Source organism: Triturus cristatus, chromosome 12 (assembly GCF_964204655.1).
Source record: "Triturus cristatus chromosome 12, aTriCri1.1, whole genome shotgun sequence".
In the NCBI taxonomy this organism is placed as follows: domain Eukaryota; kingdom Metazoa; phylum Chordata; class Amphibia; order Caudata; family Salamandridae; genus Triturus; species Triturus cristatus.
This window is the reverse complement of record NC_140595.1, coordinates 12,789,541-12,815,828: the sequence shown is the minus strand read 5'-3', so window position 1 is coordinate 12,815,828 and position 26,288 is coordinate 12,789,541. Positions and strand designations below refer to the sequence as shown.

General features: G+C 52.7%; 1 protein-coding gene across 1 annotated transcript in view; it reads left to right on the top strand.

The window, feature by feature from the left end:
- HCN2 (hyperpolarization activated cyclic nucleotide gated potassium and sodium channel 2) overlaps positions 1-26,288 on the top strand; it is a 265,315-nt gene that overhangs the window by 142,504 nt on the left and 96,523 nt on the right. The window lies entirely within an intron of this gene.

The following is a 26,288-nucleotide window of genomic DNA, read 5'->3' as shown; positions in this document are numbered from 1 at the left end:
TGAATAGAGTGTTCACACATGTGGAAATTATTCCACAATTTGGCTACAAGCGGTATTAACACATAGTGAATTCATGCATTTTCTCTTTCCATGGCATTGGATTTCTGCTCTTACACGCTGTGGTTCTCTCTTTGGTGTTTACAGTTTCCTCTCTCCATCACACCAGTCCCTGCAGCTTTTACAAGCCCTGAGTAACTTTCATCTCTGGTAATCAGGTGAAATTCAGCAGTTGTCCCCGGGAGTGCGGTGGGCGGGGGGGGGGGGGGTGTTACCAGAGTATCCTCTGATAGAAACTTCAAGTCCTAAATATAGTTTACAAAAATATTGCCACTTGGGAATTGATATTAGAAAATCTACACCAAGTGGAACAATGCTTTATTCTTTATTTAGGGCACAAGATTTAGGTCCGCTACTATTGATAACTGGGACGGAACCAGGCTTTAAGCTGTTGCCTAAACCTTGTCTCTTTGTCTAGGCTTCTTGATGCTATGGGCAGAGAGACACAAAGTTTAGGAGTAAGACGTGAGAAGGATCTTCCACCCCATCGAGCTCTGTGAATTCGAGGTACCCTCAGTAGTCGGGCGGTAGAAGATCTAAAAGTCCTACTAGAGATGTAGGGTGTCAAGAGTCCCTAGCCAGGGAGGGATCTTTGGAGTTAAGCCCGCTCAATGCAGGGCTTTATGTTTGGAATTTTACTCTTTCTTTGACGGGGAGCCAATGTGGAGAAGCCGAGGCGTGTTTTGAGATACTAAGTAGAGTCCTGGCTGCTGCATTTTTGATGACCTGGAGTCTCTTTCTAATGTGTTTAGGGGAACCTATGTATAGGGAGTTCCCTTAGTCCAGTCAAGAGAGAACTAGCGATTAGTTCACAATTCTTCTGGACATGATGGGTAAGAGATCTGAGGATGCCAAAACAAGTTGCTGAGAGTATTTTTTTTTTTGCCTCTGCATCCATAGAAAGGGAACTGTCCAGCCACATACCTAAGCTTCAGATGGGGGAGGAAGGGGTAGGTGGGCTGACCAAACACTCTGGCCCTTCTATAGATGGTTGAGGGTTTGGTCTGTTCTCCAGAATCATCACCTCTGTCTTTTCCCCGTTCAATTTCAGACAGCAATTTGCAGAGAGGGGGATCAATGTACAAGGATGTCACCAGGCTCCCATTCAGAACCCAGCTCTCCCTTTTCCTACATTTATTTCAAATGCTCCCCTTCTCTGCAGGCCGTTCTTGGTTTCACAAAGTGCCTGGAACAGACAGCAAAACGCTGTTGAAGACTCTGAATTCTATCACCGTGGCCTGTTTTTTCTTGTAATTCTGCCAGATTCCTGGAAAGAGAGCACAAGCTCCTCGTTATCACGCGGACAAAAGGCAAAGGATTTTTATGTCTCTCCGGCGCTGGCGGACACAGTTATATGTCCAGGGACTGGACTGCCAGGGCAATCATTATTACGGGGAGCTATCAGCCTATTAGCTTTTAGAAAAAGCCTTAAAACCTGGCTGTTTACCCAGTAGTTTGTTTTTCTTGCATGTATTTGTCTGGCATTCTGTTTTTTCTTTTAATGGTGTTATGTTATTGTGTTGCAGCCTTCCTTTTCCAAAAAAAAGCGCCGGGACACTCTTTTTGAGTAGCCGTGCGCTATACAAAAGAATAAATAACATAACATAACATAACATAACCTGTGGTGACAGTGAGTAAATGCCCCAGCCCTTCAGGACCAGGGGCAGAGCTCACAAATAGGTACGATTATATTCAGCACCATGGACAGCACTTATACACAATTCAACGTGTACTGCCCTGCCCCCGGACAGCACTTATGCACAGTTAAGTGTGTATCGCCTTGCCCCTGGACAGCTCTTCTAAACAGCTCAGTGTGAACCGCTCTGCCCCTGCAAAGCACTTCTACACAGCATGTACCACTTTGCCTCTGGACAGCAAAGCTCAGTGTGTACCGCTCTGCCCCTGGACAGCACCTTTGCACAGCTCAGCATGTACCTCTCTGCCCCTGGTCAGCACCTTTGCACAGCTCAGCATGTACCTCTCTGCCCCGGACAGCACTTAAACACATGCCAGTTTGCATTCGGGACCAGGGGCAACTCTTGCCACTGCTCAGCCTTTACTGGTGTGTAGGGAAGTGCCCCTTTTTACATGGTTACCCCCTAACATTTCACCAGATACCTGATGCCAACTTGACTGAGTGTGTGCTGGGACCCTGCTAACCAGGACCCAGCACCTGTGTTCCTTTCCCAAAACTGTACCTTGTACCCCCAATTGACACCTTTCTGGCCACGTCAGTCCCTTATAAAAGGTAGCATGGGTACCAAGGGCTCTGTGGCCAGGGAAGGCCTCTAAGGGCTGCAGCACTTATTGTGCCACCCTTAGAGGCCCTGTACCTTAACACACACACACAGCCATGGCAGGCTGCGTGTTTTGGTGCAGAGAAGAGTCCACATGGCACATATCCCTGAGTGCCATGCCTGCAACCCACTGCCTAGGGCCTAATTAAGTCACCCCTCTAGCAGGGTGCACTAGACCACAAGTGAGGGTAGAAGTGCAAGAGCCCTGTGCTCCTACAGTGTCCAGGTCCATTCTTAGACATTGTACGTGCAGTGCTGCCATTAAGAGTATATGGTGCTGGGAGTTTGTCTTTATGGACTCCGCAGCTCCATAATTGCTTTACTGAAACCTGGGAAGTTAGGTATCAAACTTCTCAGCACATTAAACCCACACTGATGCCAGTGTGGGGTTTAATGAAAAATGCACTCTGAGGGCATCTTAGAGATTCCCCCTGAAAAACGACCAGCTCTGGTGTGGTTCATGAATGGCTGCCTGCCATTTGCCACCACCAGACAGGTTTTTGGACCCCTGGGTAGAGAGCCCCCACTCTCTGGGGCCAGAAACAAAGACCGTCCTGGGTAGAGGTGCCAAGCCTTCTCCCCCAGGATGGGCTGGTTCCATGAAGGGGAAGCCGCAAAGGCTTGCTGCCTTTGCGAGCAGACCCTGCCTTTTGCTGCCCCCAGCAACTGGCTCCTACTAGTTATGACCCCCACTTTGGGTGGGAGAATTGGCAGGAAAACCAAGTTAGGAAGAAAGGTGTGCCCACCTTTGCAAACCCCACTCCTTCAGGTAGGGGAGGCGAGTTGAAGCGCACCTCTTCGGCCTGTCGACAGGCCCCTCTCCAGCCCCCTCTCTGGCCCCTCGACAGACCCCTCTCTGGCCCCTCGACAGACCCCTCTCCGGCCCCTCAACAGACCCCTCTCTGGCCCCTCGACAGACCCCTCTCCAGCCCTTCGAGAGACCCCTCTCCGGCCCTTCGAGAGACCCCTCTCCAGCCCCATCGAGATACTCCTCTCCGGCCCTTCGACAGACCCCTCTCTGGCCCTTCGAGATACCCCTCTCCAGGCCCTCGACTGAATCCCTCTCCGGTACTCCGACAGACCCCTCTTCAGCCCGAGATGGCTGCGCCTCAGCTGCTGCTTTGCCTTATCGGTATGTGTCAGATTTGTGTCACAGCTGAAGACAGGTCCTTTGAGAGCTCTGGCTTCAGTGGATGAGGCAGAGAGTAGGGAATCGGGAGAGTGCTGTGGGAGACAGGCTCCCCTCAGAAGACAGAGTGTGGGATCAGGGGAGGGAGGGCTGGATCAGGGGAGGGAGGGATGGATACAGGATCACCGCTGGGTCTAAAGTTGTGAATGAGATTTGGAGAGGAGGAAGGTTTACGGAATACAGACCGACAGTAAAGCAGGTGTGGCCACAGTCCATCTCTGCAAGCAGCAGAGGCCGTCAGTACAGGAGGTGTGGCCTCAGTGCCTATGTGCGAGCTGCAGAGACTGGCAGTACAGGGCGTGTGGCCTCAGTCCCTCTGTACATGCAGCAGAGACCTGCAGTACAGGGTGTGTGGCCTCAGTCCAAGCTGCAGAGACCTGCAGTATAGGACATGTGGCCTCAGTCTCTCTGTGCAAGCAGCAGAGATCGGCAGTACAGGGTGTGTGGCCTCAGTCCCCTTTATGCAAGCAGCAGTACAGGGAGTGTGGCCTCATCCCCTCAGTGCAAGCTGCAGAGACCTGCAGTATAGGGCATGTGCCCTCAGTTCCACTGTACAAGCAGCAGAGACCAGCAGTACAGGGCGTGTGGCCTCAGTCCCTCTGTACAAGCAGCAGAGACCGGCAGTATAGGGCGTGTGGCCTCAGTCCCTCTGTACAAGCAGCAGAGACCGGCAGTACAGGGCGTGTGGCCTCAGTCCCTCTGTACAAGCAGCAGAGACCAGCAGTACAAGGTGTGTGGCCTCAGTCCCTCTGTACAAGCAGCAGAGACCGGCAGTACAGGGCGTGTGGCCTCAGTCCCTCTGTACAAGCAGCAGAGACCAGCAGTACAGGGCGTGTGGCCTTAGTCCCTCTGTACAAGCAGCAGAGACCGGCAGTACAGGGCGTGTGGCCTCAGTCCCTCTGTACAAGCAGCAGAGGTCGGCAGTACACTGCGTGTGGCCTCAGTCCCTCTGTACAAGCAGCAGAGACCAGCAGTACAAGGTGTGTGGCCTCAGTCCCTCTGTACAAGCAGCAGAGACCGGCAGTACAGGGTGTGTGGCCTCAGTCCCTCTGTGTAAGCAGCAGAGACAGGCATTACAGGGCGTGCGGCCTCAGTCCCTCTGTACAAGCAGCAAAGACCTGCAATATAGAGCGTGTCACCTCAGTCCCTCGGTGCAAGCTGCAGAGACCTGCAGTACAGGGTGTGTGGCCTCAGTCCCCTCAGTGCAAGCTGCAGAGACCTGCAGTATAGGGCACGTGCCCTCAGTCCCTCTGTGCAAGCAGCAGAGACCTGCAGTTCACGGCGTGTGGCCTCAGTTCCACTGTACAAGCAGCAGAGACCAGCAGTACAGGGCGTGTGGCCTCAGTCCCTCTGTACAAGCAGCAGAGACCGGCAGTATAGGGCGTGTGGCCTCAGTCCCTCTGTACAAGCAGCAGAGACCGACAGTACAGGGTGTGTGGCCTCAGTCCCTCTGTGCAAGCAGCAGATACCAGCAGTACACGGCGTGTGGCCTCAGTCCCTCGGTGCAAGCAGCAGAGACCTGCAGTACACGGCGTGTGGCCTCAGTCCCTCTGTGCAATCAGCAGAGACCTGCAGTACAGGGTGTGTGGCCTGAGTCCCTCTGTACAAGCAGCAGAGACCAGCAGTACAGGGTGTGTGGCCTCAGTCCCTCTGTACAAGCAGCAGAGACCTGCAGTACATGGCGTGTGGCCTCAGTCCCTCTGTACAAGCAGCAGAGACCGGCAGTACAGGGCGTGTGGCCTCAGTCCCTCGGTGCAAGCAGCAGAGACCGGCAGTACAGGGCGTGTGGCCTCAGTCCCTCTGTACAAGCAGCAGAGACCAGCAGTACAAGGTGTGTGGCCTCAGTCCCTCTGTACAAGCAGCAGAGACCGGCAGTACAGGGCGTGTGGCCTCAGTCCCTCTGTACAAGCAGCAGAGACCAGCAGTACAGGGCGTGTGGCCTTAGTCCCTCTGTACAAGCAGCAGAGACCGGCAGTACAGGGCGTGTGGCCTCAGTCCCTCTGTACAAGCAGCAGAGGTCGGCAGTACACTGCGTGTGGCCTCAGTCCCTCTGTACAAGCAGCAGAGACCAGCAGTACAAGGTGTGTGGCCTCAGTCCCTCTGTACAAGCAGCAGAGACCGGCAGCACAGGGTGTGTGGCCTCAGCCCCTCGGTGCAAGCTGCAGAGACCTGCAGTACAGGGTGTGTGGCCTCAGTCCCTCTGTACAAGCAGCAGAGACCGGCAGTACAAGGTGTGTGGCCTCAGTCCGTCTGTACAATCAGCAGAGACCTGCAGTACATGGCGTGTGGCCTCAGTCCCTCTGTACAAGCAGCAGAGACCGGCAGTATAGGGCGTGTGGCCTCAGTCCCCTCAGTGCAAGCAGCAGAGACCGGCAGTACAGGGTGTGTGGCCTCAGTCCCTCTGTACAAGCAGCAGAGACCGGCAGTACAGGGTGTGTGGCCTCAGTCCAAGCTGCAGAGACCGGCAGTACAGGGCGTGTGGCCTCAATTCCTCGGTGCAAGCAGCAGAGACCGGCAGTACAGGGTGTGTGGCCGCAGTCCCTCTGTACAAGCAGCAGAGACCGGCAGTACAGGGTGTGTGGCCTCAGTCCCTCTGTACAAGCAGCAGAGACCGGCAGTATAGGGCGTGTGGCCTCAGTCCCTCTGTACAAGCAGCAGAGACCGGCAGTATAGGGCGTGTGGCCTCAGTCCCCTCAGTGCAAGCAGCAGAGACCTGCAGTACACGGCGTGTGGCCTCAGTCCCTCTGTACAAGCAGCAGAGACCGGCAGTACAGGGCGTGTGGCCTCAGTCCCTCTGTACAAGCAGCAGAGACCGGCAGTACACTGCGTGTGGCCTCAGTCCCTCTGTACAAGCAGCAGAGACCGGCAGTACAAGGTGTGTGGCCTCAGTCCCTCTGTACAAGCAGCAGAGACCAGCAGTACAGGGTGTGTGGCCTCAGTCCCTCTGTACAAGCAGCAGAGACCTGCAGTACAAGGCGTGTGGCCTCAGTCCCTCTGTACAAGCAGCAGAGGTCGGCAGTACACTGCGTGTGGCCTCAGTCCCTCTGTACAAGCAGCAGAGACCAGCAGTACAAGGTGTGTGGCCTCAGTCCCTCTGTACAAGCAGCAGAGACCGGCAGTACAGGGTGTGTGGCCTCAGCCCCTCGGTGCAAGCTGCAGAGACCTGCAGTACAGGGTGTGTGGCCTCAGTCCCTCTGTACAAGCAGCAGAGACCGGCAGTACAAGGTGTGTGGCCTCAGTCCCTCTGTACAAGCAGCAGAGACCGGCAGTACAGGGTGTGTGGCCTCAGCCCCTCGGTGCAAGCTGCAGAGACCTGCAGTACAGGGTGTGTGGCCTCAGTCCCTCTGTACAAGCAGCAGAGACCGGCAGTACAAGGTGTGTGGCCTCAGTCCCTCTGTACAAGCAGCAGAGACCAGCAGTACAGGGTGTGTGGCCTCAGTCCCTCTGTACAAGCAGCAGAGACCTGCAGTACATGGCGTGTGGCCTCAGTCCCTCTGTACAAGCAGCAGAGACCGGCAGTACAGGGCGTGTGGCCTCAGTCCCTCTGTACAAGCAGCAGAGACCGGCAGTACACTGCGTGTGGCCTCAGTCCCTCTGTACAAGCAGCAGAGACCGACAGTACAAGGTGTGTGGCCTCAGTCCCTCTGTACAAGCAGCAGAGACCGGCAGTACAGGGTGTGTGGCCTCAGTCCCTCTGTACAAGCAGCAGAGACCGGCAGTACAGGGCGTGTGGCCTCAGTCCCTCTGTACAAGCAGCAGAGACCGGCAGTACAGGGCGTGTGGCCTCAGTCCCTCGGTGCAAGCAGCAGAGACCTGCAGTACACGGCGTGTGGCCTCAGTCCCTCGGTGCAAGCAGCAGAGACCAGCAGTACAGGGTGTGTGGCCTCAGTCCCTCTGTACAAGCAGCAGAGACCGGCAGTACAGGGCGTGTGGCCTCAGTCCCTCTGTACAAGCAGCAGAGACCGGCAGTACACTGCGTGTGGCCTCAGTCCCTCTGTACAAGCAGCAGAGACCAGCAGTACAAGGTGTGTGGCCTCAGTCCCTCTGTACAAGCAGCAGAGACCGGCAGTACAGGGTGTGTGGCCTCAGCCCCTCTGTACAAGCAGCAGAGACCAGCAGTACAGGGTGTGTGGCCTCAGTCCCTCTGTACAAGCAGCAGAGACCGGCAGTACAGGGCGTGTGGCCTCAGTCCCTCTGTACAAGCAGCAGAGACCGGCAGTACACTGCGTGTGGCCTCAGTGCCTCTGTACAAGCAGCAGAGACCGGCAGTTCAGGCGTCCGCTACAGAAGCGCAGCTCACGCCACTGTCGCACTGTCTTATCCCAGATGTGGCCCTGTGCCGAGTTAGGAGCTTATGCTTCTCCATGGGACGGGCGACCCCCTCCCCTCTCTCGGCACGAGATACACGTCTTTACAAATCAAATCAAATATTAATTGGAAATACGCTGCCTGGATTGAGGGTTTGTGATCCCCCGCTGGAGCCGCTTTGAACTTCCAGTGCGAGGATTATCTCAGCCTCAACCCCCCCCCGTTGGTACTTCATGTGGTAGATCCATGCGAGGGGGTCAGACGGTGGATTTTACAAGCTCATCCACCTGCCCTTCCCGCTCTCACAATGGCCTTCAAGTTTCTCGTGCCAGTAGATGTCATTGCACGGGGGTTTGTTGGGGCGGTGGAATGGATCCATGTGGTAGTCTTAAGGGCTTTGCATGGCACCGGTTCTTAGTCCATCTTGTCGGGTCTGGGTTCTCCCAGCGCAGCTGCCAAGCAGACATATTGCTTACAATACAGATGGAGTGGGCTTTGGGTCCGCCCCTTTCAACCATTGGCTTTGATGGACCTGCATCTTATAACCATTGGCTTGAGTCATTGTCAATCACCTCTTGGCTGAGTTGAGGGGAGTATCTCCCACGTAATGCTATTGGCAGTCTGGGCGTATCCTTCCACAGTACCAGCCAGTGATCTTTAAAAGCGTCAGGCGTGATACATGCCAGGAGTTCCTCGGCCAGCTGAAGTGAGGGCATATCTTACGGAGACACATTGTCGCAGCCGCAGGGTGCCCTTCCCTCCGCCCGAACCCACCCACATGGGGACACCAAAATATGCTGCAATTGATTAAACCTGGCCAATAAGAGCCTGTCATGCTGTGATAAAAGGAAACCCAAGTACGGTTCCATCCCCTGCACTGTTTTTAAAGCAAGTGACCCCTAACGGAAGGCTTCTGGAGCTCTGCACCTTCTCTCTCCAAACAGGAGCGTCCCAAGAACAACCTTTGGACCCTCCACAACTCCTGGACGGAAAGTGGGGTAGGGTTGGTAAAACGTAGAGCTATCAAATCTGAGACATAATCAAGAGCCCGTTCCTCAAGGACAGAAAGTGCTGGGGTTGACTGAGAGACCTAAATCAGGACCTGCGTTAATAGGGGACCCAGAACTCCGTATTTCCTTTCCACAGGTCTAGCTGGCTGCTGTCGGGGCCCGGGGCCTTGTTGCTAGTCAGGGCCAGAATGCCTTGTGTAACTTCATATAACGTAAAGAGCACTCGGTTTCCAATGGACATCCGTGCAGTGTGGATATGAACCCCCTCACCAGCCCCCTGATTATAGATGCCCTAAAATGATCCACCCACTGTTCCTCTGAAATATGATGACATAGACGCGGACCAGAGCCCTCGGCAAAACTAGGCCTGTTAACAGCGCGCCAGAAGAGAGCGCTGTCCCCAGAATTCCTAAGGAGAGTGTCCCGCTCTATTGCTATGGGGACCCTGTGTAGGCGTCGGGTCTCGTCTTGCCCCATTGGAGTGTCGCAGCGCGCAGATGTTTTATCCCTGGTAGTGTGCTGGCCTCCAGTGCATAGCAATGGACTATGATCAGCGCCGGATCGATGAAGCGGTTGGTAGCGCTCCCTACATTTTTATGCTTGAATAAGCCCTGGACGCCGCACTCCAGGGAGCATGGTCCCGTGATTTGTCAGTGCATCACTGTCTTCCCGCCACAGCGACACCGCCATCGGACGGTTCCAAAGCATGTGAGCTATATCTGTGTCCGGGGGTCTGCATCCAGGGCAGCGTGAGGTGGATCCGAAGGCCTTGTGCAAGAGCGCCGGGGTGAGATCGGCCCTGTGCACGATATTGTGTTGATGTAATCCCAGGCCTTTGTTACTTTGCACGATGCCACCTCAGTGTGGACCCAGCTGTAAGCAAATCTATCTTGGCCTTTTTCCAACAGGAACAGTCCAGCCTGAGCTGCCGGCCAGGTCCTCCCGGAGCTGCTACCACGACCTCCCGGAGCTGCCGGCCACGTCCTCGTGGAGCTGCTGGCTACGCCCTCCCGGAGCTGCCGGCCACGTCTTCCAGAGCTGATACCACGACCTCCTGGAGCTGCCGGCCACGTCCTCGTGGAGCTGCCGGCCACGTCCTCGTAGAGCTGCCGGCCTCGTCCTTGTGGAGCTGCCGGCCAAGTCCTCCCGGAGCTGCCGGCCAGGTCCCCCGGAGCTGGCGGCCTGGTCCTCCCGGAGCTGCCGGCCAGGTCCTCCCGGAGCTGCCGGCCAGGTCCTCGTGGAGCTGCTGGCCACGTCCTCGTGGAGCTGCTGGCCACGTCCTCGTGGAGCTGCTGGCCACGTCCTCGTGGAGCTGCCGGCCATGTCCTCGTGGAGCTGCCGGCCACGTCCTCGTGGAGCTGCCGGCCACGTCCTCCCGGAGCTGCTACCACGACCTCCCGGAGCTGCCGGCCACGTCCTCGTGGAGCTGCTGGCTACGCCCTCCCGGAGCTGCCGGCCACGTCTTCCAGAGCTGATACCACGACCTCCTGGAGCTGCCGGCCACGTCCTCGTGGAGCTGCCGGCCACGTCCTCGTAGAGCTGCCGGCCTCGTCCTTGTGGAGCTGCCGGCCAAGTCCTCCCGGAGCTGCCAGCCAGGTCCCCCGGAGCTGGCGGCCTGGTCCTCCCGGAGCTGCCGGCCAGGTCCTCCCGGAGCTGCCGGCCAGGTCCTCCCGGAGCTGCCGGCCAGGTCCTCCCGGAGCTGCCGGCCACGTCCTCGTGGAGCTGCTGGCCACGTCCTCGTGGAGCTGCCGGCCATGTCCTCGTGGAGCTGCCGGCCACGTCCTCGTGGAGCTGCCGGCCACGTCCTCCCGGAGCTGCCGGTCAGGTCCTCCCGGAGCTGCCGGTCAGGTCCTCCCGGAGCTGGCGGCCTGGTCCCCCGGAGCTGGCGGCCTGGTCCTCCCGGAGCTGCCGGCCAGGTCCTCCCGGAGCTGCCGGCCAGGTCCTCCCGGAGCTGCCAACCAGGTCCTCCCGGAGCTGCCGGCCAGGTCCTCCCGGAGCTGCCGGCCAGGTCCTCCCGGAGCTGCCGGCCACGTCCTCGTGGAGCTGCCGGCCACGTCCTCGTGGAGCTGCTGGCCACGTCCTCGTGGAGCTGCTGGCCATGTCCTCGTGGAGCTGCCGGCCACGTCCTCGTGGAGCTGCCGGCCACGTCCTCGTGGAGCTGCCGGCCACGTCCTCCCGGAGCTGCCGGTCAGGTCCTCCCGGAGCTGCCGGCCACGTCCCCCGGAGCTGGCGGCCTGGTCCTCCCGGAGCTGCCGGCCAGGTCCTCCCGGAGCCGCCGGCCAGGTCCTCCCGGAGCTCCCGGCCAGGTGCTCCCGGAGCTGCTACCACGACCTCCCGGGGCTGACATCCACGTCCTCCCTGAACACATGCGTTCCAAAACCGGTCTCCCCCTTACCAGGCCTCATCAGTCGGGTACAGTTCGGTTCCAGCATTTACTTATGGATTCTTCCCATGATAAGAATTACACACAATATTCCAGTGCCAGCATTTTTACCCTGGATGGCGCCACTCATTACTTCCAGCATTACAAGGTCTCCCTTATGCCTAGGTTGCTCGCCTTTATGCGAAGAATTAACTGTGCACTTGCATTGTGCGATGAAGGCTCCATGCTGAGAATGTCCTTTAGTATGCAAGCACCAGCATTTTTCTGCAGGATCCTCTATGCCAAAAATTACTTCTAGTAGTCAGGGCCGTATTTACCCCCGGGTGCCCTCAGGGGTGGACAAGCTTTTGATCCCACCGGGCATTCCCCCAGTGGGTTGGAGCTCTTGGTGACAGGTTTGAAAGCCCAGGGCCGCTCCTGGTGCCTCTGTCACTCTCCACAGCTCCATGAGGGTAACTGCAGCAGGCAACGGGGGGTTGTACAGAGAAGGAAAAGAGAGAACTTGGATGGAGGGAGTGAGAGAGGGAAAGAGAGAGGGGGAAAAAAATGAAGAGAGTGAGGCGAGTTTGAGTATTTATGCCAAGGCGGCTCTTGGTTCCCCAGTACGGCCCTGGGGGCCTCCTTTATGCCAAGCATTACCCAGAGTGTGCCAGCAGGAGCAGGATTCCTTGGGGGCAACCTAAAGCCACGAATGTTATTGTGTGTGCCCTGGCTAGTGGCAGGCTTGTACCGGTGTCTCTCCGGGGGCCAGCCCTGTCCTCATGGTACCGAGAGGTCAGTCCACTGAGCTGTAACTGTGTGTCTTTACTAGACACACCCTGGGCCCCCCGTATGCAGATAGCCCAGTCCTCTGAGCTGTACCTGTGTGTCTTTACTAGACACACCCTGGGCCCCCCGTATGCAGATAGCCCAGTCCTCTGAGCTGTACCTGTGTGTCTTTAGTAGACACACCCTGGCCCCCCCGTATGCAGATAGCCCAGTCCTCTGAGCTGTACCTGTGTGTCTTTAGCAGACACATCCTGGGCGCCCCGTGGACAGATAGCCCAGTCCTCTGAGCTGTACCTGTGTGTCTTTAGTAGACACATCCTGGGCCCCCCGTATGCAGATAGCCCAGTCCTCTGAGCTGTACCTGTGTGTCTTTAGTAGACACACCCAGGGCCCCCCGTATGCAGATAGCCCAGTCCACTGAGCTGTAACTGTGTGTCTTTAGTAGACACATCCAGGGCCTCCTGTATGTGGATAGCCCAGTCCTCTGAGCTGTACCTGTGTGTCTTTAGTAGACACACCCTGGCCCCCCCGTATGCAGATAGCCCAGTCCTCTGAGCTGTACCTGTGTGTCTTTAGCAGACACATCCTGGGCGCCCCGTGGACAGATAGCCCAGTCCTCTGAGCTGTACCTGTGTGTCTTTAGTAGACACATCCTGGGCCCCCCGTATGCAGATAGCCCAGTCCTCTGAGCTGTACCTGTGTGTCTTTAGTAGACACACCCAGGGCCCCCCGTATGCAGATAGCCCAGTCCACTGAGCTGTAACTGTGTGTCTTTAGTAGACACATCCAGGGCCTCCTGTATGTGGATAGCCCAGTCCTCTGAGCTGTACCTGGCCTCCTTTTAGAGCAAAGCTCGGTCCTGACTCAACAGTGAGAGGACAGTCCTCTGGCTGTGCTTCAAAATGTCTTCAAAGGAGATATTCTGGGCTCACCTACTGTCTGCTGGGAGGTCATCTCCCCGTCAATTTGATTCCAATATCTCACTCCCATTCCAGGTGATGGAGCGAATCCATGCGTTGCACTGACCTGCAGCTCCTTGGTGTGGTATTCTCACCACAGTGGTGTGCTCACAGATTCATGCACTGCACTGACCTGCACTCCCTCGGTGTGGTATTCTCACCACAGTGGTGTGCTCACAGATTCATGCACTACACTGACCTGCACTCCCTCGGTGTGGTATTCTCACCACAGTAGTGTGCTCACAGATTCATGCACTGCACTGACCTGCACTCCCTTGGTGTGGTACTCTCACCACAGTAGTGTGCTCATGGATGCATGCGTTGCACTGGCCTAAAGCCCCTCGGTGTGGTATTCTCACCACAGTAGTGTGCTCACGGATGCATGCGTTGCACTGGCCTGAAGCCCCTCGGTGTGGTATTCTCACCACAATAGTGTGCTCACAGATTCATGCACTACACTGACCTGCCTTCCCTCGGTGTGGTATTCTCACCACAGTAGTGTGCTCACAGATGCATGCACTGCACTGACCTGCACTCCCTCGGTGTGGTACTCTCACCACAGTAGTGTGCTCGCGGATGCATGCACTGCACTGCCTCGGTGTGGTACTCTCACCACAGTAGTGTGCTCACGGATGCATGATTGCACTGACCTGCACTCCCTCGGTGTGGTATTCTCACCAAAGTAGTGTGCTCACAGATGCATGCGTTGCACTGGCCTGAAGCCCCTCGGTGTGGTATTCTCACCACAATAGTGTGCTCACAGATTCATGCACTACACTGACCTGCACTCCCTCGGTGTGGTACTCTCACCACAGTAGTGTGCTCATGGATGCATGCGTTGCACTGACCTGCACTCCCTCGGTGTGGTATTCTCACCACAGTAGTGTGCTCACAGATGCATGCACTGCACTGACCTGCACTCCCTCGGTGTGGTACTCTCACCACAGTAGTGTGCTCACGGATGCATGCGTTGCACTGACCTGCACTCCCTCGGTGTGGTACTCTCACCACAGTAGTGTGCTCATGGATGCATGCGTTGCACTGACCTGCACTCCCTCGGTGTGGTATTCTCACCACAGTAGTGTGCTCACAGATGCATGCACTGCACTGACCTGCACTCCCTCGGTGTGGTACTCTCACCACAGTAGTGTGCTCACGGATGCATGCGTTGCACTGACCTGCACTCCCTCGGTGTGGTATTCTCACCACAGTAGTGTGCTCACAGATGCATGCACTGCACTGACCTGCACTCCCTCGGTGTGGTATTCTCACCACAATAGTGTGCTCACAGATGCATGCACTGCACTGATCTGCACTGCCTCGGTGTGGTATTCTCACCACAGTAGTGTGCTCGCGGATTCATGCACTGCACTGCCCTGCACTCCCTCGGTGTGGTACTCTCACCACAGTAGTGTGCTCGCGGATTCATGCACTGCACTGCCCTGCACTCCCTCGGTGTGGTATTCTCACCACAGTGGTGTGCTCACGGATGCTTGCACTGCACTGATCTGCAGTGTGTGGTGGTTGCCACCAGAGCAGTGCGCTCGTGTGTGTCCGTGGCATCAGGGCATGCCCCACTGGGCACTGCCATGGTGATTCTAACTGTGAGCACGCGCTGCGGTGCAGGCCGTGCAGGGAGGCGCGCGCTCCGCGCCACATTAATTATTAACCCCAGGACGGTGCCTGCGTCTCTGGGCTGCCTGCGTCACCATGGCGTGGAGAGAAGCTCTTCTTCCTGTGAGCTGTCCTTTCCGCCTCTTCTGGCCTGCACCTCGGAGTGGGGGATGGGGGTAGTGAGGGAGGGTGAAGGATGGTTCTTCTAGTGCTTGAGTCTCAGTAATCAGTCAGTGTTTGACCCACGGCAGTCCTCAGAGCGCCTGCGGAGACCAACATGTCTCCAAGATGGCGCCGAAGGAGACACGGGGCGCTCCAGGCTGAGTGCACACCTGCCAACTTGAACAATCTCACCGTGTGAGGAGGGGGCGGGGCCTCGCACCTAGAAGTAGGGGAGAGGATGTGGCCTTAGGGGCAGAACTGCTGACTTTAGAGCTGGGGAACCGGGTTTGTCGGCACAACATTCTGGACAAACCACTTAATCTCCCCTCGCCTACCGAAAAATAAATGCATCCTTGTGTAACGTAACTGGTGCTCATCTAAAGCGCTCCAATACCTTCGGGTCGAGTTTGCCCTATATGATTCTGCAAATAAATACCTAGGAGGCACTTTCAAAACCCACCCCTCCCCAGCTTTTCGAGGCTGGTGCCGATGTCCTGGGGTGTTTTCTCACCCCTCAATGCACGTCAGCAGTTCAAAGTCTTGGAAAACCACTATTTGCATTAGTTTTCATCTTGTCCTCCCTGCCACCGTGTGGTATCGGCTTCTCACCTGGAAAACGTGTGACGGGAGCCAATATTGTGTGACACAATAGGGCCAGACTGGTCGTAGCGGGCACCGGGCATTTTCCTGGTAGGGCGGGGGCCGGTTTTGTAACAGTGCTCCAATATCGGCCCCCTGTAACAAAAGCGGCAGTGGTGCTTCTAATTAGCATCCCCGCCCCCTCTCCACGGCGGTCCAGATGAAACACCAGGGCTGGTTTGGGTTCCCAGTCCGCCCTGGTCACACGGTGGGTGGCACCGGCACCGTGTGAGTTGGCAGGTATGTGAGCGCACATGTGCCCGCACCTCTGCCCTGGCCTCCACGTGTGCCTGCACCTCACTAGTCCACCAAGGGTGTGTGCACTAATCTCCGGGGTCTTTGCTTCCACAGCTCTCCCCTATCGCGAGTCTTGTTCTCAGACGTGTACTCTGGGCGCTATTTGCCTTGTTAACGGGACATGATTGGCTCATATTCCATTGCTTGTGTTGTAGGCACGGACCCTGACTCTCGTGAGTGACCCTGTTAATGATTGATCGATTAGCTCATGATATTCCATTGCTTGTGTTGTTAGTAGGCACGGACCCTGGCTCTCGTGAGTGACCCTGTTGATGATTGATCGATTAGCTCATGATATTCCATTGCTTGTGTTGTTAGTAGGCACGGACCCTGGCTCTCGTGAGTGACCCTGTTGATGATTGTTCAGTTAGCTCATGATATTCCATTGCTTGTGTTGTTAGTAGGCACGGACCCTGACTCTCGTGAGTGACCCTGTTAATGATTGATCGATTAGCTCATGATATTCCATTGCTTGTGTTGTTAGTAGGCACGGACCCTGGCTCTCGTGAGTGACCCTGTTGATGATTGATCGATTAGCTCATGATATTCCATTGCTTGTGTTGTTAGTAGGCACGGACCCTGGCTCTCGTGAGTGACCCTGTTAATGATTGTTCGATTAGCTCATGCTATTCCATTGCTTGTGTTGTTAGTAGGCACGGACCCTGGCTCTCGTGAGTGACCCTGTTGATGATTGTTCGATTAGCTCATGATATTCCATTGCTTGTGTTGTAGGCACGGACCCTGGCTGCAGTGAGTGACCCTGTTGATGATTGTTCGATTAGCTCATGATATTCCATTGCTTGTGTTGTTAGTAGGCATGGACCCTGACTCTCGTGAGTGACCCTGTTAATGATTGATCGATTAGCTCATGATATTCCATTGCTTGTGTTGTTAGTAGGCACGGACCCTGGCTCTCGTGAGTGACCCTGTTGATGATTGATCGATTAGCTCATGATATTCCATTGCTTGTGTTGTTAGTAGGCACGGACCCTGGCTCTCGTGAGTGACCCTGTTAATGATTGTTCGATTAGCTCATGCTATTCCATTGCTTGTGTTGTTAGTAGGCACGGACCCTGGCTCTCGTGAGTGACCCTGTTGATGATTGTTCGATTAGCTCATGATATTCCATTGCTTGTGTTGTAGGCACGGACCCTGGCTGCAGTGAGTGACCCTGTTGATGATTGTTCGATTAGCTCATGATATTCCATTGCTTGTGTTGTTAGTAGGCATGGACCCTGACTGTCGTGAGTGACCCTGTTAATGATTGATCGATTAGCTCATGATATTCCATTGCTTGTGTTGTAGGCACGGACCCTGGCTCTCGTGAGTGACCCTGTTGATGATTGATCGATTAGCTCATGATATTCCATTGCTTGTGTTGTTAGTAGGCATGGACCCTGACTCCCGCGAGTGACCCTGTTAATGATTGTTCGATTAGCTCATGCTATTCCATTGCTTGTGTTGTTAGTAGGCATGGACCCTGACTCTCGTGATTGACCCTGTTGATGATTGTTCAGTTAGCTCATGATATTCCATTGCTTGTGTTGTAGGCACGGACCCTGACTCTCGTGAGTGACCCTGTTACTGATTGTTCGATTAGCTCATGATATTCCATTGCTTGTGTTGTTAGTAGGCACGGACCCTGGCTCTCGTGAGAGACCCTGTTGATGATTGTTCGATTAGCTCATGCTATTCCATTGCTTGTGTTGTTAGTAGGCACGGACCCTGGCTCTCGTGAGTGACCCTGTTGATGATTGTTCGCTTAGCTCATGATATTCCATTGCTTGTGTTGTAGGCACGGACCCTGGCTCTCGTGAGTGACCCTGTTAATGATTGATCGATTAGCTCATGATATTCCATTGCTTGTGTTGTAGGCATGGACCCTGGCTCTCGTGAGTGACCCTGTTAATGATTGATCGATTAGCTCATGATATTCCATTGCTTGTGTTGTAGGCACGGACCCTGGCTGCAGTGAGTGACCCTGTTAATGATTGTTCGATTAGCTCATGCTATTCCATTGCTTGTGTTGTTAGTAGGCACGGACCCTGGCTCTCGTGAGTGACCCTGTTGATGATTGTTCAGTTAGCTCATGATATTCCATTGCTTGTGTTGTAGGCACGGACCCTGGCTCTCGTGAGTGACCCTGTTGATGATTGTTCGATTAGCTCATGATATTCCATTGCTTGTGTTGTTAGTAGGCACGGACCCTGGCTGCAGTGAGTGACCCTGTTAATCATTGTTCACTTAGCTCATGCTATTCCATTGCTTGTGTTGTAGGCACGGACCCTGGCTCTCGTGAGTGACCCTGTTGATGATTGTTCGATTAGCTCATGATATTCCATTGCTTGTGTTGTTAGTAGGTACGGACCCTGGCTCTCGTGAGAGACCCTGTTAATGATTGATGGATTAGCTCATGCTATTCCATTGCTTGTGTTGTTAGTAGGCACGGACCCTGGCTGCAGTGAGTGACCCTGTTGATGATTGTTCGATTAGCTCATGCTATTCCAATGCTTGTGTTGTTAGTAGGCATGGACCCTGACTCTCGTGAGTGACCCTGTTGATGATTGTTCAGTTAGCTCATGATATTCCATTGCTTGTGTTGTAGGCACGGACCCTGGCTCTCGTGAGTGACCCTGTTGATGATTGTTCGCTTAGCTCATGATATTCCATTGCTTGTGTTGTTAGTAGGCACGGACCCTGGCTGCAGTGAGTGACCCTGTTAATGATTGTTCGATTAGCTCATGATATTCCATTGCTTGTGTTGTTAGTAGGCACGGACCCTGGCTCTCGTGAGTGACCCTGTTGATGATTGTTCGCTTAGCTCATGATATTCCATTGCTTGTGTTGTTAGTAGGCATGGACCCTGACTCTCGTGAGTGACCCTGTTAATGATTGTTCAGTTAGCTCATGATATTCCATTGCTTGTGTTGTAGGCATGGACCCTGGCTCTCGTGAGTGACCCTGTTGATGATTGTTCGCTTAGCTCATGATATTCCATTGCTTGTGTTGTTAGTAGGCACGGACCCTGGCTGCAGTGAGTGACCCTGTTAATGATTGTTCGATTAGCTCATGATATTCCATTGCTTGTGTTGTTAGTAGGCACGGACCCTGGCTCTCGTGAGTGACCCTGTTGATGATTGTTCGCTTAGCTCATGATATTCCATTGCTTGTGTTGTTAGTAGGCACGGACCCTGGCTGCAATGAGTGACCCTGTTACTGATTGTTCGATTAGCTCATGATATTCCATTGCTTGTGTTGTTAGTAGGCACGGACCCTGGCTGCAATGAGTGACCCTGTTACTGATTGTTCAGCTAGCTCATGATATTCCATTGCTTGTGTTGTTAGTAGGCACGGACCCTGGCTCTCGTGAGTGACCCTGTTGATGATTGATCGATTAGCTCATGATATTCCATTGCTTGTGTTGTAGGCACGGACCCTGGCTGCAGTGAGTGACCCTGTTAATCATTGTTCACTTAGCTCATGCTATTCCATTGCTTGTGTTGTTAGTAGGCATGGACCCTGGCTCTCGTGAGTGACCCTGTTACTGATTGTTCGATTAGCTCATGCTATTCCATTGCTTGTGTTGTTAGTAGGCACGGACCCTGGCTCTCGTGAGTGACCCTGTTGATGATTGTTCAGTTAGCTCATGATATTCCATTGCTTACGTTGTTAGTAGGCACGGACCCTGGCTCTCGTGAGTGACCCTGTTAATGATTGATCGATTAGCTCATGATATTCCATTGCTTGTGTTGTTAGTAGGCACGGACCCTGGCTGCAATGAGTGACCCTGTTACTGATTGTTCGATTAGCTCATGCTATTCCATTGCTTGTGTTGTAGGCACGGACCCTGGCTCTCGTGAGTGACCCTGTTGATGATTGTTCGATTAGCTCATGATATTCCATTGCTTGTGTTGTTAGTAGGCACGGACCCTGGCTCTCGTGAGTGACCCTGTTGATGATTGTTCGATTAGCTCATGATATTCCATTGCTTGTGTTGTTAGTAGGCATGGACCCTGGCTCTCGTGAGTGACCCTGTTGATGATTCATCAGTTAGCTCATGATATTCCATTGCTTGTGTTGTTAGTAGGCATGGACCCTGACTCTCGTGAGTGACCCCGTTGATGATTGTTCAGTTAGCTCATGATATTCCATTGTTTGTGTTGTTAGTAGGCATGGACCCTGGCTCTCGTGAGTGACCCTGTTGATGATTGTTCGCTTAGCTCATGATATTCCATTGCTTGTGTTGTTAGTAGGCACGGACCCTGGCTCTCGTGAGTGACCCTGTTAATGATTGATCGATTAGCTCATGATATTCCATTGCTTGTGTTGTAGGCACGGACCCTGGCTGCAGTGAGTGACCCTGTTAATGATTGATCGATTAGCTCATGATATTCCATTGCTTGTGTTGTAGGCACGGACCCTGGCTCTCGTGAGTGACCCTGTTAATGATTGATCGATTAGCTCATGATATTCCATTGCTTGTGTTGTAGGCACGGACCCTGGCTGCAGTGAGTGACCCTGTTAATGATTGTTCGATTAGCTCATGCTATTCCATTGCTTGTGTTGTTAGTAGGCACGGACCCTGGCTCTCGTGAGTGACCCTGTTGATGATTGTTCAGTTAGCTCATGATATTCCATTGCTTGTGTTGTAGGCACGGACCCTGGCTCTCGTGAGTGACCCTGTTGATGATTGTTCGATTAGCTCATGATATTCCATTGCTTGTGTTGTTAGTAGGCACGGACCCTGGCTGCAGTGAGTGACCCTGTTAATCATTGTTCACTTAGCTCATGCTATTCCATTGCTTGTGTTGTAGGCACGGACCCTGGCTCTCGTGAGTGACCCTGTTGATGATTGTTCGATTAGCTCATGATATTCCATTGCTTGTGTTGTTAGTAGGCACGGACCCTGGCTGCAGTGAGTGACCCTGTTGATGATTGTTCGATTAGCTCATGCTATTACAATGCTTGTGTTGTTAGTAGGCATGGACCCTGACTCTCGTGAGTGACCCTGTTGATGATTGTTCAGTTAGCTCATGATATTCCATTGCTTGTGTTGTTAGTAGGCATGGACCCTGACTCTCGTGAGTAACCCTGTTAATGATTGTTCAGTTAGCTCATGATATTCCATTGCTTGTGTTGTAGGCATGGACCCTGGCTCTCGTGAGTGACCCTGTTGATGATTGTTCGCTTAGCTCATGATATTCCATTGCTTGTGTTGTTAGTAGGCACGGACCCTGGCTGCAGTGAGTGACCCTGTTAATGATTGTTCGATTAGCTCATGATATTCCATTGCTTGTGTTGTTAGTAGGCACGGACCCTGGCTGCAGTGAGTGACCCTGTTACTGATTGTTCGATTAGCTCATGATATTCCATTGCTTGTGTTGTTAGTAGGCACGGACCCTGGCTGCAATGAGTGACCCTGTTACTGATTGTTCAGCTAGCTCATGATATTCCATTGCTTGTGTTGTTAGTAGGCACGGACCCTGGCTCTCGTGAGTGACCCTGTTGATGATTGATCGATTAGCTCATGATATTCCATTGCTTGTGTTGTAGGCACGGACCCTGGCTGCAGTGAGTGACCCTGTTAATCATTGTTCACTTAGCTCATGCTATTCCATTGCTTGTGTTGTTAGTAGGCATGGACCCTGGCTCTCGTGAGTGACCCTGTTACTGATTGTTCGATTAGCTCATGCTATTCCATTGCTTGTGTTGTTAGTAGGCACGGACCCTGGCTCTCGTGAGTGACCCTGTTAATGATTGATCGATTAGCTCATGATATTCCATTGCTTGTGTTGTTAGTAGGTACGGACCCTGGCTGCAATGAGTGACCCTGTTACTGATTGTTCGATTAGCTCATGCTATTCCATTGCTTGTGTTGTAGGCACGGACCCTGGCTCTCGTGAGTGACCCTGTTGATGATTGTTCGATTAGCTCATGATATTCCATTGCTTGTGTTGTTAGTAGGCACGGACCCTGGCTCTCGTGAGTGACCCTGTTGATGATTGTTCGATTAGCTCATGATATTCCATTGCTTGTGTTGTTAGTAGGCATGGACCCTGGCTCTCGTGAGTGACCCTGTTGATGATTCATCAGTTAGCTCATGATATTCCATTGCTTGTGTTGTTAGTAGGCATGGACCCTGACTCTCGTGAGTGACCCTGTTGATGATTGTTCAGTTAGCTCATGATATTCCATTGCTTGTGTTGTTAGTAGGCATGGACCCTGGCTCTCGTGAGTGACCCTGTTGATGATTGTTCGCTTAGCTCATGATATTCCATTGCTTGTGTTGTTAGTAGGCACGGACCCTGGCTCTCGTGAGTGACCCTGTTAATGATTGATCGATTAGCTCATGATATTCCATTGCTTGTGTTGTAGGCACGGACCCTGGCTGCAGTGAGTGACCCTGTTAATGATTGATCGATTAGCTCATGATATTCCATTGCTTGTGTTGTTAGTAGGCACGGACCCTGGCTGCAATGAGTGACCCTGTTACTGATTGTTCGATTAGCTCATGCTATTCCATTGCTTGTGTTGTAGGCACGGACCCTGGCTCTCGTGAGTGACCCTGTTGATGATTGTTCGATTAGCTCATGATATTCCATTGCTTGTGTTGTTAGTAGGCACGGACCCTGACTCTCGTGAGTGACCCTGTTAATGATTGATCGATTAGCTCATGATATTTCATTGCTTGTGTTGTTAGTAGGCATGGACCCTGACTCTCGTGAGTGACCCTGTTGATGATTGTTCAGTTAGCTCATGATATTCCATTGCTTGTGTTGTTAGTAGGCACGGACCCTGACTGTCGTGAGTGACCCTGTTAATGATTGTTCAGTTAGCTCATGATATTCCATTGCTTGTGTTGTAGCCACTGACCCTGGCTCTCGCGAGTGACTCTGTTAATGATTGATCGATTAGCTCATGATATTCCATTGCTTGTGTTGTTAGTAGGCACGGACCCTGGCTGCAATGAGTGACCCTGTTACTGATTGTTCAGCTAGCTCATGATATTCCATTGCTTGTGTTGTAGGCACGGACCCTGGCTCTCGTGAGTGACCCTGTTGATGATTGTTCGATTAGCTCATGCTATTCCATTGCTTGTGTTGTTAGTAGGCACGGACCCTGGCTCTCGTGAGAGACCCTGTTGATGATTGTTCGATTAGCTCATGCTATTCCATTGCTTGTGTTGTTAGTAGGCACGGACCCTGGCTCTCGTGAGTGACCCTGTTGATGATTGTTCGCTTAGCTCATGATATTCCATTGCTTGTGTTGTAGGCACGGACCCTGGCTCTCGTGAGTGACCCTGTTAATGATTGATCGATTAGCTCATGGTATTCCATTGCTTGTGTTGTAGGCACGGACCCTGGCTCTCGTGAGTGACCCTGTTAATGATTGATCGATTAGCTCATGATATTCCATTGCTTGTGTTGTAGGCACGGACCCTGGCTGCAGTGAGTGACCCTGTTAATGATTGTTCGATTAGCATATGCTATTCCATTGCTTGTGTTGTTAGTAGGCACGGACCCTGGCTCTCGTGAGTGACCCTGTTGATGATTGTTCAGTTAGCTCATGATATTCCATTGCTTGTGTTGTAGGCACGGACCCTGGCTCTCGTGAGTGACCCTGTTGATGATTGTTCGATTAGCTCATGATATTCCATTGCTTGTGTTGTTAGTAGGCACGGACCCTGGGTGCAGTGAGTGACCCTGTTAATCATTGTTCACTTAGCTCATGCTATTCCATTGCTTGTGTTGTAGGCACGGACCCTGGCTCTCGTGAGTGACCCTGTTGATGATTGTTCGATTAGCTCATGATATTCCATTGCTTGTGTTGTTAGTAGGCACGGACCCTGGCTCTCGTGAGAGACCCTGTTAATGATTGATGGATTAGCTCATGCTATTCCATTGCTTGTGTTGTTAGTAGGCACGGACCCTGGCTGCAGTGAGTGACCCTGTTGATGATTGTTCGATTAGCTCATGCTATTCCATTGCTTGTGTTGTTAGTAGGCACGGACCCTGGCTGCAGTGAGTGACCCTGTTGATGATTGTTCGATTAGCTCATGCTACTCCAATGCTTGTGTTGTTAGTAGGCATGGACCCTGACTCTCGTGAGTGACCCTGTTGATGATTGTTCAGTTAGCTCATGATATTCCATTGCTTGTGTTGTTAGTAGGCATGGACCCTGACTCTCGTGAGTGACCCTGTTAATGATTGTTCAGTTAGCTCATGATATTCCATTGCTTGTGTTGTAGGCATGGACCCTGGCTCTCGTGAGTGACCCTGTTGATGATTGTTCGCTTAGCTCATGATATTCCATTGCTTGTGTTGTTAGTAGGCACGGACCCTGGCTGCAGTGAGTGACCCTGTTAATGATTGTTCGATTAGCTCATGATATTCCATTGCTTGTGTTGTTAGTAGGCACGGACCCTGGCTCTCGTGAGTGACCCTGTTGATGATTGTTCGCTTAGCTCATGATATTCCATTGCTTGTGTTGTTAGTAGGCACGGACCCTGGCTGCAATGAGTGACCCTGTTACTGATTGTTCGATTAGCTCATGATATTCCATTGCTTGTGTTGTTAGTAGGCACGGACCCTGGCTGCAATGAGTGACCCTGTTACTGATTGTTCAGCTAGCTCATGATATTCCATTGCTTGTGTTGTTAGTAGGCACGGACCCTGGCTCTCGTGAGTGACCCTGTTGATGATTGATCGATTAGCTCATGATATTCCATTGCTTGTGTTGTAGGCACGGACCCTGGCTGCAGTGAGTGACCCTGTTAATCATTGTTCACTTAGCTCATGCTATTCCATTGCTTGTGTTGTTAGTAGGCACGGACCCTGGCTCTCGTGAGTGACCCTGTTGATAATTGTTCAGTTAGCTCATGATATTCCATTGCTTGTGTTGTTAGTAGGCACGGACCCTGGCTCTCGTGAGTGACCCTGTTAATGATTGATCGATTAGCTCATGATATTCCATTGCTTGTGTTGTTAGTAGCCACGGACCCTGGCTGCAATGAGTGACCCTGTTACTGATTGTTCGATTAGCTCATGCTATTCCATTGCTTGTGTTGTAGGCACGGACCCTGGCTCTCGTGAGTGACCCTGTTGATGATTGTTCGATTAGCTCATGATATTCCATTGCTTGTGTTGTTAGTAGGCATGGACCCTGGCTCTCGTGAGTGACCCTGTTGATGATTCATCAGTTAGCTCATGATATTCCATTGCTTGTGTTGTTAGTAGGCATGGACCCTGACTCTTGTGAGTGACCCTGTTGATGATTGTTCAGTTAGCTCATGATATTCCATTGCTTGTGTTGTTAGTAGGCATGGACCCTGGCTCTCGTGAGTGACCCTGTTGATGATTGTTCGCTTAGCTCATGATATTCCATTGCTTGTGTTGTTAGTAGGCACGGACCCTGGCTCTCGTGAGTGACCCTGTTAATGATTGATCGATTAGCTCATGATATTCCATTGCTTGTGTTGTAGGCACGGACCCTGGCTGCAGTGAGTGACCCTGTTAATGATTGATCGATTAGCTCATGATATTCCATTGCTTGTGTTGTTAGTAGGCACGGACCCTGGCTCTCGTGAGTGACCCTGTTAATGATTGATCGATTAGCTCATGATATTCCATTGCTTGTGTTGTTAGTAGGCACGGACCCTGGCTGCAATGAGTGACCCTGTTACTGATTGTTCGATTAGCTCATGCTATTCCATTGCTTGTGTTGTAGGCACGGACCCTGGCTCTCGTGAGTGACCCTGTTGATGATTGTTCGATTAGCTCATGATATTCCATTGCTTGTGTTGTTAGTAGGCACGGACCCTGACTCTCGTGAGTGACCCTGTTAATGATTGATCGATTAGCTCATGATATTCCATTGCTTGTGTTGTTAGTAGGCATGGACCCTGACTCTCGTGAGTGACCCTGTTGATGATTGTTCAGTTAGCTCATGATATTCCATTGCTTGTGTTGTTAGTAGGCACGGACCCTGGCTCTCGTGAGTGACCCTGTTGATGATTGTTCGCTTAGCTCATGATATTCCATTGCTTGTGTTGTTAGTAGGCACGGACCCTGGCTCTCGTGAGTGACCCTGTTAATGATTGATCGATTAGCTCATGATATTCCATTGCTTGTGTTGTAGGCACGGACCCTGGCTGCAGTGAGTGACCCTGTTAATGATTGATCGATTAGCTCATGATATTCCATTGCTTGTGTTGTTAGTAGGCATGGACCCTGACTGTCGTGAGTGACCCTGTTAATGATTGTTCAGTTAGCTCATGATATTCCATTGCTTGTGTTGTAGGCACTGACCCTGGCTCTCGCGAGTGACTCTGTTAATGATTGATCGATTAGCTCATGATATTCCATTGCTTGTGTTGTTAGTAGGCACGGACCCTGGCTGCAATGAGTGACCCTGTTACTGATTGTTCAGCTAGCTCATGATATTCCATTGCTTGTGTTGTAGGCACGGACCCTGGCTCTCGTGAGTGACCCTGTTGATGATTGTTCGATTAGCTCATGCTATTCCATTGCTTGTGTTGTTAGTAGGCACGGACCCTGGCTCTCGTGAGAGACCCTGTTGATGATTGTTCGATTAGCTCATGCTATT